Source organism: Canis lupus, chromosome 34 (assembly GCF_003254725.2).
Source record: "Canis lupus dingo isolate Sandy chromosome 34, ASM325472v2, whole genome shotgun sequence".
In the NCBI taxonomy this organism is placed as follows: Eukaryota; Metazoa; Chordata; class Mammalia; order Carnivora; family Canidae; genus Canis; species Canis lupus.
The window spans coordinates 23,178,794-23,192,158 of record NC_064276.1 but is presented as its reverse complement, the minus strand read 5'-3'; the positions used below and the strand labels follow the sequence as shown (position 1 = coordinate 23,192,158).

Genomic DNA, 13,365 nt, shown 5'->3' with positions numbered 1-13,365 from the left:
CTGCGGGTCTGTAACCTGGCCTGGGAGCCCCGGGGGCTGCGGGTCTGTAACCTGGCCTGCGAGCCCCGGGGGCTGCGGGTCTGTAACCGCGCCTGGGAGCCCCGGGGGCTGCGGGTCTGTAACCTGGCCTGGGAGCCCCGGGGGCTGCGGGTCTGTAACCTGGCCTGCGAGCCCCGGGGGCTGCGGGTCTGTAACCGCGCCTGGGAGCCCCGGGGGCTGCGGGTCTGTAACCGGGCCTGCGAGCCCCGGGGGCTGCGGGTCTGTAACGGGGCCTGCGAGCCCCGGGGGGCTGCGGGCCTGTAACTGGGCCTGCGAGCCTGGGGGGGGGGGCTGCGGGTCTGTAACCGCGCCTGCGAGCCCCGGGGGCTGCGGGTCTGTAACCGCGCCTGCGAGCCCCGGGGGCTGCGGGTCTGTAACCGGGCCTGCGAGCCCCGGGGGGCTGCGGGTCTGTAACCTGGCCTGCGAGCCCCAGGGGGCTGCGGGTCTGTAACCGCGCCTGGGAGCCCCGGGGGCTGCGGGTCTGTAACCGCGCCTGCGAGCCCCGGGGGCTGCGGGTCTGTAACCGGGCCTGCGGGCCGCAGGGGTGCCGAGGTCCGCGCGGCGGCCGCCTCCCCGCCATCTCCTTTGTGCCGAGGGACGCCCGGTGGCTGCGGCCGCGCTGAGCCCCCGCCCCGGGCCCCGCCGCCGTCCGGTCCGAGGGCTCCTGAAGGCCTCAACCAGGGCACGTGGGTCACCCAGAACAGAATCGGCCTCGCCGCCGGGGCTCTGGTTCCGGGGCTGGGATTTCCTGCTGCCTGGCTGTGTCTCAGGCATGCTTTGCCTCCGGGGATTAGAGGAAGGATAACATATGGACGTGGAAAACCTCTGATACAACCTACAGAGCTAGACAACAGCTGCTATGTGGGCCAGTTTACCGAGGGGAGCATTCGCCACCAGCTGGGGGGACTGAGTCATTCATTCATCAAAAACGCAGGACTGTCTACCAACTGTGGAATTAGGTACTAGGGGGTGATAAAACGTGTCTCAGACATTGTCTTACAGCACATCACATACTAGGCTATAATTGTGACATTTTCATCTCTCAAATATAGACATCCTGTCTGTATCTCCTGGCAACGCAATTCTCCCTCCTTTTGGGACACTGTCCTCAGCAGTGGGCTCCTCTCTCCGGAGCTTGCGCGATCATAGAACCTCCCACCACCACCACCACCACCACCACCACCACCACCACCACCTACGCGTGTTCATCCAAGGATGGGTGTGTGACCGAGATAGGTCAAGCAGAGTGCTCCCCCAAGATTATAGCTTAAAGAGAGGCAGGTACTTTCTGTTCCCTACGGGGAGGCTTTGCCCTCAGCAGTCGACAGTGAAACCAAACTCCCAACAGAGCAAAGGTAAGAGGAAGAGAGAAACAGGGCATGTTCTGATACCACAATAGCAAGCCAGGTCCCTGGAATAGCTGGGATGCTTGCAGCTCCTTGATTCTGGGATCTCCCTCCAACATCGTCTCAAATTCAAGCTGGTAATTTTACTCTCTTAAGGTTGTAAAAATGGATTTTCTTTCATTCATAACTCAGAGAATCTCAGCACAACAGGCCACAGGGAAGAGGTTTTATTTGGACTGGACATTAAAAAATAGATGTAGGTTAGCAAACATTTAGGAGAAGACTTTCTAGACTAGAAGGTGATGAACTACGGCTCACAGGCCAAATCCAGGCACTGGGTTTGGGTTTTTTTTTTTAATTAATTAATTAATTAATTAATTAAATTTTATTTAGGGGGAGAGAGAGAGAAGGGTAGGAACAGGCAGGGGGAGAGGGAGAAAGAGAATCCCAAGCAGGCTCCCAGTGCATAGCTCAACACAGAGCTGGATCCCATACCCCCGAGATGATGATCTGAGCTACAATCAAGTCAGGCCAACCGAGTGACCCAGGTGCCCCAGCCCACTAGATTTTAATGACTACATTTTATATGCTTAAATGGTTACATTTTAAGTGGTTGCATAAATACAATGTAATATTTTCAATTTTCTCTCAGGTCTCAAATCTAAAATATTTACTATTGGACCCTTTTCAGAAAAAGTTTGTCAACTAGTACTAGGCAGAAAGAGCACTCAGTAAGCCAAATGGTTGAATAGGAAGGTGATACTATTAGGAAGGTAGTGTTATGGTGATTTTTAAGTTCCTTGCCTTCTGACTTTTTAAAAAAATTATGGTCATAGAGAATATTTATAATAGATATTTTCAGTTTTCCTCTCCAAATCCACTGCCTCTACTTCTCTCCATGCTCTGCCTGGGAGCTGACATTTATGAATGTATCACGGGAACCTCCTTGCCTTGTGATTTCTGTTGAGTTGGACCAATGGGAAGCATTATCAGAAGATCAAAAGAAGGAAGGAGAGAAATACCAGCCTGTGAATTACCCTCTTCTCACCTTTGTATTAGGCCAAAATTTTGGCCCTACCCTGGCCCTCTAATTACAATGCCTGTTCAAAGACTCTTTTCCATGGCTATAGCTCTCTTGGGTCTCTAATAATACCATTTCCTACCAGTGCCCCTTCAGGTGTAGGGTTGTACCACTTTGCTTGGCCCTTGAACCATTCCCACACCTCTGTAATCATCCTTCATTATATTCTTTTCAATTAAAGCATTTTGCATGCTGCTTCTGTTTTCTGCCTAGACTCTGACTGATAGGATAAATAAGAAATGCCGAAAGGTCGCTGCTTTGTTTTCCCTAAAAACACCCACATTTCTGTCCTAGAGAAAAATAAATATATTCAAAGTCATGTCTATTGTTTAGGGCATCAGCTGCCTTCAACAGAAAAAGTAATGAAAAGTGACCAGAAGCCCCTTTCAGTTGCTGGACCAGATAACATGAAAATCCCCCCCCAAATCAGGCTATCCTTCCCTATCCCCACCCTTACTCTATATCTACCCCCCCCCCAACCTCAGCAATTAGAACTTAGAGTTATAGGATCAGCACTTTCCAGCACAGGGCTGAAATGTCTAAATATCTTTTGACTATTTAAAAGAAAATGAATGTATAGTGAATTCCTATATCTAGTTTATGTATTTTAATGTCCTGAAATGTCAGTTTTGCAGTAAGAAGATTCAAAAGATACCTCCCAGAGGAGGTACAAATCCCCAATTTTAAGCAGATCTCAAACAAGCATTCCAGGGCTAAATCGCAACTCAAATGCCACAGGGAGAAATAAGGATTTATTTATAAGATACTATCAAACCACTAATTGAGTGGATTATTATAAATGAGAGTTATACGGCACATTTTCTACATGAAGAGGGTTAATTTGGGAATAACAAAACACGTGGATTGGAAGGGGGAGAGTATGGCCATAAGAAGTCAAATCAGAAAACTAAAATATTCAAGAGACAGCCAAGTGGTACTAGATGGCGAACTCCGTAAGGTCAGGGATTTTTCACCTGTTTTACTATCCCTAATACTTAGAACAATGCCTGACACAAAAGGGGCACTCAATAAATGCTTGTTAAATAATGAATATAGCTATCCAATTATAAAAATCCCAAATTAAAAGAAGGTTAAAGGGAAAGAAATATGGTCAAATGAATAAGTCACACTGGACCTTGATAAGGCAAGAAAGGGGACCCACGATGTTACACATGCTCCTAGAAAGACCCCTTCCTTTTCTTGGCACCCAGTGCTTTCTAGAAACTTCACCACCACAGTCAACCTAAGAAAGAAGTTACCCCCCAAAATAGGCCATAATTAGAGCTAATTATGCAGCTTCTACTAAGTAGACATTGTCAGTCTGCTGGGGCTGTCTTAACGAAATACCACAGCCAGAGTGTTTTAAACAAATTTATTTCTCACAGTTCTGGAGATTAGAAGTCCAAGAGCAAGGTTTTGGCACATTTAGTTTCTTCTGAGGCCTCTCTCCTTGGCTTGCAGATGGCCACCTTCTCACTAAAGCCTAGCTGTCACCTGGGAACATTGTTTTTCCAGCAGCCCTCAACAATTAATGGGTTTCTTCTCGAATGCTCTATACCCCATTGGGCTTGGAGGTGCTACGGTTGTATTCTTTTTTATCTTATTGCCTCTCCTAGAACATACTTATCTCCTATTCTTAAATATATCTAGTGTCTCTGAAGCTCATACCCTCAGAATCCCTACATCTCCTGTGGTAGTTATTTACATACCCTTGGGTAACTTCTTGTTCCTTCAAGATGATAGCTTCTTTCTCATTGTGTCCATCATCTGTAACTTGGTGATTTCAATGTCTACATAGACAGTCCACCTCTCTTTTCTTGACTTCCTTATGCCCAGTGATTTTATTACCCCACCCCATCTCCACCAAAAAGTCCCAGGGTCATTAACTAGAATTTGGCATTACTAGAGAATGTGCTCCTTCATCAATCTTGAACACCTCATTCTCCACCTACCGTTTCTATCTCTGCAACTCACTCCTACTAAAACCCCAACTCCAACAATTCTCCAACAGCAGCAGAACCGATCATCTCTTTATCCTGCCACCTCGGCACTGATTCTCACTTCTCCCTATATCTCTACTTCTTTTTTAACTAGTCTATGGCCTATTTTGTAATCACTCCCTGCAAGATACTCTCACTTCCCTTACCTCTGTTTTCCTTTTCCCTACTTGCATGGCAATATCCCAGCCATGGCTAATTGACTATAAATTCTGCATATTGCCCAGACCAATTTATTTCCTATTCCATTAGACATTATTTGCACATCTTCTTCCCTTCTACCTATATAGTCCCTTACATCTCTTTACTCTTAGTTTCTTAGACTATTAAGAAAATTAAAATCATTGAAAAGAGGACTTCCAACCTCACCCTCTCCAAATCTATCAGTCCACCTGTCTATTTCTCTATATAAGACTAACATCTTCATTGTGGACTGGATCCTTGGGTGATCTTCAAAAAAAATTATAAACAGGATGGCAGAAATACAAACATGGAAACAGAGCAAGTTGTGGATCTTCCCCCTGTTCCAGCTGTTGCCCCTCTGTTTCTGGATGATGAGAAGACCTAGAGAGCTCCAAAGAAAAGAGATGTAGTGTCAGTGGGGGTAGGGGTAATAAGGGGGCTCAAGACAGCACTAAAACAAAAGCCAGCCTGAAAGTGTTACTATTTTAGCAACCATTATGTCTGTGGTTATTCACATCCGCTGAATATCAGTTTTTTTTTAATTTGAGTTAAATTTGCCAACATTTAGCATAACACCCAGTGCTCATCCCTCCAAGTGCTCCCCTCAGTGCCCATCACCAAGTCACCCCAATCCCCCACCCACCTCCCTTTCCACTACCCCTTTAGTTTCCCAGAGTTAGGTGTCTCTCATGTTTTGTCACCCTCACTGATATTTTCACTCAGTTTCTCTCCTTTCCCTTTATTCCCTTTCACTAATTTTTATATTCCCCAAATGAATGAAACTATATAATGTTTGTCCTTTTCTGATTGACTTATTTCACTCAGCATAATACCCTCTGGGTCCCTCCACGTTGAAGCAAATGGTGGGTATTTGTCATTTCTAATGGCTGAAGAATATTCCATTGTATACATAGACCACAGCTTCTTTATCCATTCATCTTTTGATGGACACCGAGGCTCCTTCCACAGTTTGGCTGTTGTGGACATTGCTGCTAGAAACATCAGGGTGCAGGTGTCCCAGCCTTTCACTGCATCTGTATCTTTGGGGTAAATCCCCAGCAGTGCAATTGCTGGGTCATAGGGCAGGTATATTTTTAACTCTTTGAGGAAACTCCACACAGTTTTCCAGAGTGGCTGCACCAGTTCACATTCCCACCAACAGTGCAAGACGGTTCCCCTTTTTCCACATCCTCCCCAACATTTGTTGTTTCCTGTCTTGTTAATTTTCCCCATTCTCACTGGTGTGAGGTGGTATCTCATTGTGGTTTTGATTTATATTTCCCTGATGGCCAGTGATGAGGAGCATTTTCTCATGTGTTTCTTGGCCATGTCTATGTCTTCCTCTGTGAGATTTCTGTTCATGTCTTTTGCCCCTTTCATGATCGGATTGTTTGATTCTTTGCTGTTGAGTTTAACAAGTTATTTTTTAAGATTTATTTATTTATTTATGATAGACATAGAGAGAGAGACAGAGAGGCAGAGACACAGGCGGAGGGAGAAGCAGGCTCCATACTTGGAGCCCGACGCAGGACTTGATCCTGGGACTCCAGGATCACGCCCTGGGCCAAAGGCAGGTGCCAAACCACTGAGCCACCCAGATCTTCGATACTAGCCCTTTATCTGATAGGTCATTTGTGAATATCTTCTCCCATTCTGTAGGTTGTCTTTTAGTTTTGTTGACTTTCTTTTGCTGTACAGAAGCTTTTTATCTTGATGAAGTCCCAATAGTTCATTTTTGCTTTTGTTTCCTTTGCCTTCATAGCTGTATCTTGCAAGAGGTTGCTGTGGCCAAGTTCAAAAAGGGTGTTGCCTGTGTTCTCCTCTAGGATTTTGATGGATTCTTGTCTATAATTTAGATTTTTCATCCATTTTGAGTTTATCTTTGTGTATGGTGAAAGAGAGTGGTCTAGTTTCATTCTTCTGCATGTGGATGTCCAATTTTCCCAGCACCATTTATTGAAGAGACTGTCCTTTTTCCAGTGGATAGTCTTTCCTGCTTTGTCAAATATTAGTCAACCATAGAATTGAGGGTCCACTTCTGGGTTCTCTATTCTGTTCCATATCTGTGTGTCTGTTTTTGTGCCAGTACCACATTGTCTCGATGACCACAGCTTTGTAGTACAACCTGAAATCCGGCATTGTGATGCCCCCAGCTCTGGTTTTCTTTTTCAATATTCCCCTGGCTGTTCGGGGTCTTTTCTGATTCCACACAAATCTTAAGATGATCTGTTCCAACTCTCTGAAGAAAGTCCATGGTATTTTGATAGGGATTGTGTTAAACCTGTAAATTGCCCTGGGTAACATTGACATTTTCACAATATTAATTCTTCCAATCCATGAGCATGGAATATTTTTCCATCTCTTTGTGTCTTCCTCAATTTCTTTCAGAAGTGTTTTGTAGTTTTTAGAGTATCGATTCTTAACCTCTTTGGTTAGGTTTATTCCTAGGTATCTTATGCTTTTGGATGCATTTGTAAATGAGATTGACTCCTTAATTTCTCTTTCTTCAGTTTCATTGTTAGTGTATAGAAACTGATTTCTGGGCATTGATTTTGTATCCTGCCACATTGCCGAATTGCTGTATGAGTTCTAGCAGTCTTGGGGTGGAATCTTTTGGGTTTTCTTGGTACAGTATCATGTCATCTGCAAAGAGGGAGAGTTTGACTTCTTCTTTGCCAATTTTAATGCCTTTTATTTCTTTTTGTTGCCTGATTGCTGAGGCTAGGATTTATAATACTATGTTGAATAGCTGTGGTGAGAGTGGACATCCCTGTCTTGTTCCTGATCTTAGGGGAAAGGCTCCCACTGTTTCCCCATTGAGAATGATATTTGCTGTGGGCTTTTTGTAGATGGCTTTTAAGATTCTGAGGAATGTTCTCTCTATCCCTACACTCTGAAGAGTTTTGGTCAGGATGGATGCTGTATTTTGTCAAATGCTTTCTCTGCGTCTATTGAGAGGATCATATGGTTCTTGTTTTTTCTCTTGTTGATATGATCAATCACATTGATTGCTTTACGAGTGTTGAACCAGCCTTGCATCCCGGGAATAAATCCCACTTGGTTATGGTAAATAATCTTCTTAATGTACTGTTAGATCCTATTGGCTAGTATCTTGTTGAGAATTTTTGCATCCATGTTCATCAGGGATATTGGTCTATAAGTTTCCTTTTAGGTGGGGTCTTTGTCTGGTTTTGGAATTAAGGTGATGCTGGCCTCATAGAACGAATTTGGAAGTACTCCATCTCTTTCTATCTTTCCAAATAGCTTTAGCAGAATAGGTATGGTTTCTTCTTTAAATGTTAGATAGAATTCCCTTGGGAAGCCATCTGGCCCTGGACTTTTGTGTCTTGGGAGGTTTTTGATGACTGCTTCAATTTCTTCCCTGGTTATCGGCCTGTTCAGGTTTTCTATTTCTTCTTGTTCCATTTTGGTAGTTTGTGGTTTCCAGAAATGCATCCATTTCTTCTAGATTGCCCAATTTCTTGGCGTATAGCTGCTTATAATAAGTTTTTAAAATTGTATTTCCTTTGCACTGGTGGTGATCTCTCCTTTCTCACTCATGATTTTATTACTTTGAGTCTTTTCTCTCTTCTTTTTAATAAGGCTGGCTAATGGTTTATCTATCTTATTAATTCTTTCCAAGAACAAACTCCTGGTTTTGTTGATCTGTTCCACAGTTCTTCTGTTCTCTATTTCATTGAGTTCTGCTCAAATCTTTATTAACTGTCTTCTTTTGCTGGGTAAAGGTTTCATTTGATGTTCCTTCTCCAGCTCCTTTAGGTGCAAGGTTAGCTTTTGTATTTGAGTTCTTTCCAGTTTTTGGATGGATGCTTGTATTGTGATGTATTTCCGCTTCAGGACTGCTTTTGCTGTATCCCAAAGATTTTGAATGGTTGTATCTTTATTATCATTAGTTTCCATGAATCTTTTTAATTCTCTAATTTCCTGGTTGACCCCCTTTTTTTTTTTTTTTATCTTTTAGCAGGATGGTCCTTAACCTCCACGTGTTTGAAATCCTTCCAAACTTCTTCTTGTGGTTTAGTTCTAGTTTCAAAGCATCATGCTCTGAAAATATGCAGGGTACATCCCAATCTTTTGGTATTGGTTAAGACCTGATTTGTGACCCAGTATGTGGTCTATTCTGGAGACAGTTCCATGTGCACTTGAGAAGAATGTGTATTCAGTGGCATTTGGATGTAAAGTTCTATAAATATCTGTGAAATCCATCTGGTCCAATGTATCATTTAAAGCTTTTGCTTCTTTGGAGAGGTTGTATTTAGAAGATCTATCAATTGTAGCAAGTGCCCTATTCAAGTCTCCAAGTGTAAGTATATTATTATCTAAATATGTCTTTTAATGGGATCATTAAGCCCATTCATGTTCAGAGTTACTACTGAAAGATATGAATTTAGTGTCATCATGATACCTATTCAGTCCCTGTTTTTGTGGATTATTTCCTTGGACTTCCTCTTTCTTTTACAGTCCCCCTTAATATTTCTTGCAGAGCTGGTTTGGTGGTCACATATTCTTTCAGTTTCTGCCTATCTTGGAAGCTCTTTATCTCTCCTTCTGTTTTGAATGAGAGTCTTGCTGGATAAAGTATTCTTGGCTGCAGGTTCTTCTCATTTAGGACCCTGAATATATCCTGCCAGCCCTTTTCTGACCTGCCAGGTCTCTGTGGAGAGGTCTGCTGTTAACCTAATACTTCTCCCCATAAAGGTTAGAGATCTCTTGTCTCTTGCTGTTGTAAGGATCTTCTCTTTATCTTTGGAATTTGCAAGTTTCACTATTAAATGTTGAGGTGTTGAGCAGTTTTTATTGATTTTAGGGGGGGGGGGAATCTCTCTATCTCCTGGATCTGAATGCTTGTTTCCCTTCCCAAGTTAGAGAAGTTCTCAGCTATGATTTGTTCAAATACACTTTCTGGTCCTCTGTCCCTTTCGGCACCCTTGAGAACCCCAATTAAACATAGATTTTTCCTTCTGAGGCTGTCATTTATTTCCCTTAACCTATCCTCATGATCTTTTAATTGTTTTTCTCCTTTTTCCTCAGCTTCCTTCCTTGCCATAAACTTGTCTTCTGTGTTGCTCACTCGTTCTTCTACCTTGTTAACCCTCGTTTTTAGGACCTCCAGTTTGGATTGCATCTCATGTAATTGATTTTTAATTTCTGCTTGATTAGATTTAAATTCTGCAGTCATGAAGTCTCTTGAATCCTATATGCTTTTTTGTAGAGCCACCAGTAGCTTTATAATTGTGCTTCTGAGTTGGCTTTCTGACATTGAATTGTAATACAAATTTTGTAACTCTGGGAGAGAGGGCTGTTTCTGATTCTTTCTTTTGTGTTGAGGTTTTCCTTCTAGTCATTTTGCTCAGTGCAGAGCGGCTAAAAACAAGTTGTACGTGATAGAAGCGCAAACTCTTCTCACTATAGCATTCCAGCTGTTCTCTCTTTAAATCTCAGGCCGAATTCGTAGGTTTTCAGGATGATTTGAAAGTTATCTAGGTAAGTTGGTGGGGACAGGTGACTTGGGGACCCTACTCTTCCGCTGTCTTGCCCCGCCTCCCCTGAAATCAGTTGTAATTAGGTCCTATTCTCTTACTGATTCAAGGATATTACTCCCGAACAGTAATCATTTTTCCTCTCTGGTAAATATTTTTCAACAACATTTGAACATGCTATAATTCTTACACCTTAACAAAAACTTCCTTTGACCTAAAATTCCCCTCTATCAATTACTACATTTTTCTGCACATTTATAGCGAACTTCTTTGAAATGTTCATCTATTCCCATGATCTCCTCTTGCTACTTCCTCATCCTTTCTTGAACCCATTCCAATTATATTTTTTAGGCCCACCATTCCAAAAAATTTTTTTATTACACAAATAATAACCTTCATGTTGTCAAATCCTGAGCTCAGTTTTCAGCCCTTCTCTAATCAACCTATTGCTACTTTTTAATAAATATGATCCAACCTTCTTTCTTCAAATGTTTTTTTTTTTCTATTTTGTTTCTTAAGTTTGATTTGTTTGTTTGTTTTCGTTTTGTTTTTCTTTTTTGGGGAGGGAGGGGGATTGTTTATTTTCTGCCAAAGTCTTTTTCACTTAACTGGTCTCTATTCCTGGAAAGCCCCTACCCTTGCCCCATCATCTGACAAATAACTGCAAGATGTGCTTCTCCATTTTTATTCAGATATCTGCTCAAATATCATTTTCTCAGAGAGACCTCCCTGACTTTATCTAAAATGGTAATCTAATCCTAGTCATTCCGTATCTTGCTCACTCTTCTATTTTTCTCTCCAAGTCAATTATCTCTGCAGATATTACATGTTTAAATGTGTATTCGTTGTGTCCATCCAATCTACCAGGAGGAGTGGAACTTTGTCTATGTGAATCACTACTGTATCCATAGTACTTAGAATAATGTTGGCACACAGTATCTGCTCATAAAATATGTGTTGAATAAATCATTGCATAAAGTATTTGGTAAAGAATTATTAAAGGAAATCATTTTTACTAGGCTGATCAAACAATATCTTTTAAAAAGTAAAGTTTTTTTTTTAATTTTTACTTATTTGAGAGAGACCATTTGCACACAAGTGAGGGGGGAGCAGAGGGAGAATGAGAAGCAAAAGCTGACTCCATGCCAAGCAGGGAGCCCATGATATGGGGCTCAATCCTAGGGCCCTGACATCATGACCCGATCCGAAGGCAGAGGCTTAACCAATGGAGCCACTCAGGAAGCCCTAAAAAGTAACTTTTTTTATATTTATTTATTTATTTATTTTTTATTTATTTTTTATTTTTATTTTTTTTATTTATTATAGTCACACAGAGAGGGAGAGAGAGAGGCAGAGACACAGGCAGAGGGAGAAGCAGGCTCCATGCACTGGGAGCCTGACGTGGGATTCGATTCTGGGTCTCCAGGATCGCGCCCTGGGTCAAAGGCAGGCGCCAAACCGCTGCGCCACCCAGGGATCCCAAAAGTAACTTTTTTTAAAAAAGAAAAGTGTGTTTTTCAGAAATGAGTTTTAAGAAAAAGCCAAGAACTTAATAGATAGCAGATATAATTAAAAATTTTTAGAGAAACAACTGGATTTAAAAGAAATATCACTTTGCAAAGAGGAATCTTTAGCTTATACCATCTTCTCCTGAAGCCTATGTTTGTTTTAAAGGCCTTTTATTTATTCCAGATAAATTTATTTCCAATGTGGAAAAAAAGAAAAAAAAATGATGGACACCACTGTCATTTGGGAGGTATTTTCATGGCTGCCATGAGAGTGTAGGCAAAGAACATTGTTGAAGAAAGTGAGTCTATAGGGAGCCAGGGCAAGAGAATCTCATCCATAAGACTTGTCAGGGACTAGGGTAGGATCCTTTACATCCAGGGATGTTAAACACACTGGCACAAGTGCTGATTAGTGCAAGGAGCATACCATAAGGAGAAGCATGAACTAACACCACCAATGCAAGTTTCAATAGAATGAGCTATGTAAAAGGTGCATAACCTCTGGGCTCAGTATGCTAGAATTATTATGCTAGGCTTCACAAATTCATATTCATATCAAAAATTATAATGCTGACTTCATAAACTATAAATCTCTCAAAAGCATATTTCTTTTTTTAAAAGGTTTTATTTATTTATTCATGAGAGACAGAGAAAGAGAGGGAGAGACAGAGACACAGGCAGAGGGAGAAGCAGGCTCCATGCAGGGAGCCTGACGTGGGACTCGATCCCGGGACTCCGGGATCAGACTCTGGGCTAAAGTTGGTGCTAAACCACTGAGCCACCCGGGCTGCCCCTCAAAAGCATATTTCTATATTTTTAATGAACACAGTACAGTTGTGATGAATTTATTTACAATTTGTGAAAATCAGTGAAAGGAAACCTCTCTAAAATACAATGGGAGTGCCAGGAAGGGGAACACAAAAAGGGGAAACCCATCATTCAAATCTCAATTATAGGAAGAATCGTCAATTACAGACCCCAAAAGAAGCATAATCAACAAGAGTCATCAGTTACAGGCCCCAACAGGGAAAGATGCACATTGCATCTCTGACAAGAAAATCAACTACCCTTGCAAGTCAGCCAATGAGAAATCATCATTACCCTGAACTCTTGACTTTTTTCAATAGACTTTCATTTAAAACAACCTCTCCCAACTTCCTTCTTCTCCATGAAATAACATTCACCTCTTTTGTTTGTGGGACCCGGCCTGTGGTTTTTCCACAACTTGTATGTTCCAAATTGTAATTCCCTGCTACTCCTGAATAAACCCATTTGCTGATAAAGTATTTTTTATGTTAACAAAGTAATCACTAAGATCAGCATAACTTTTTATAACTATGTGTGTTGTTTTCAACCAAAGGTTAACGACAACAACAGAACATTTAGTATGGAGAAAGGTTTTGATTAAAAGGAGAGCTTCAACTCAGAAAAGACTGGAATCTACCTTTAAAGGATGAACTACACTATCCATTTTTCTGCAGGAGATTCATAATTTAGGAAACTTTTTCTACATGTGATTTTCCCCAAGATATCTGTAACTGGAAGGGCAGGGCTATAAATTCAAATTGGGAGAAGGAGAAAGGATGAATCTGTGCAGCTTAAGGCATCAGCAATGAAATGGCCTTAGCAGATTCTTGGGTAAACATATCAAGGGAATCACTGTCTCTAACACATTTGTGAATTTCCTCAATATTCTGCTTGGCTCTATGT

The 13,365-nt window shown here is 41.8% G+C and overlaps 1 protein-coding gene across 2 annotated transcripts in view; it reads left to right on the top strand.

The window, feature by feature from the left end:
- Positions 1-13,365, top strand: part of UTS2B (urotensin 2B) — a 65,272-nt gene that overhangs the window by 2,256 nt on the left and 49,651 nt on the right. The window lies entirely within an intron of this gene.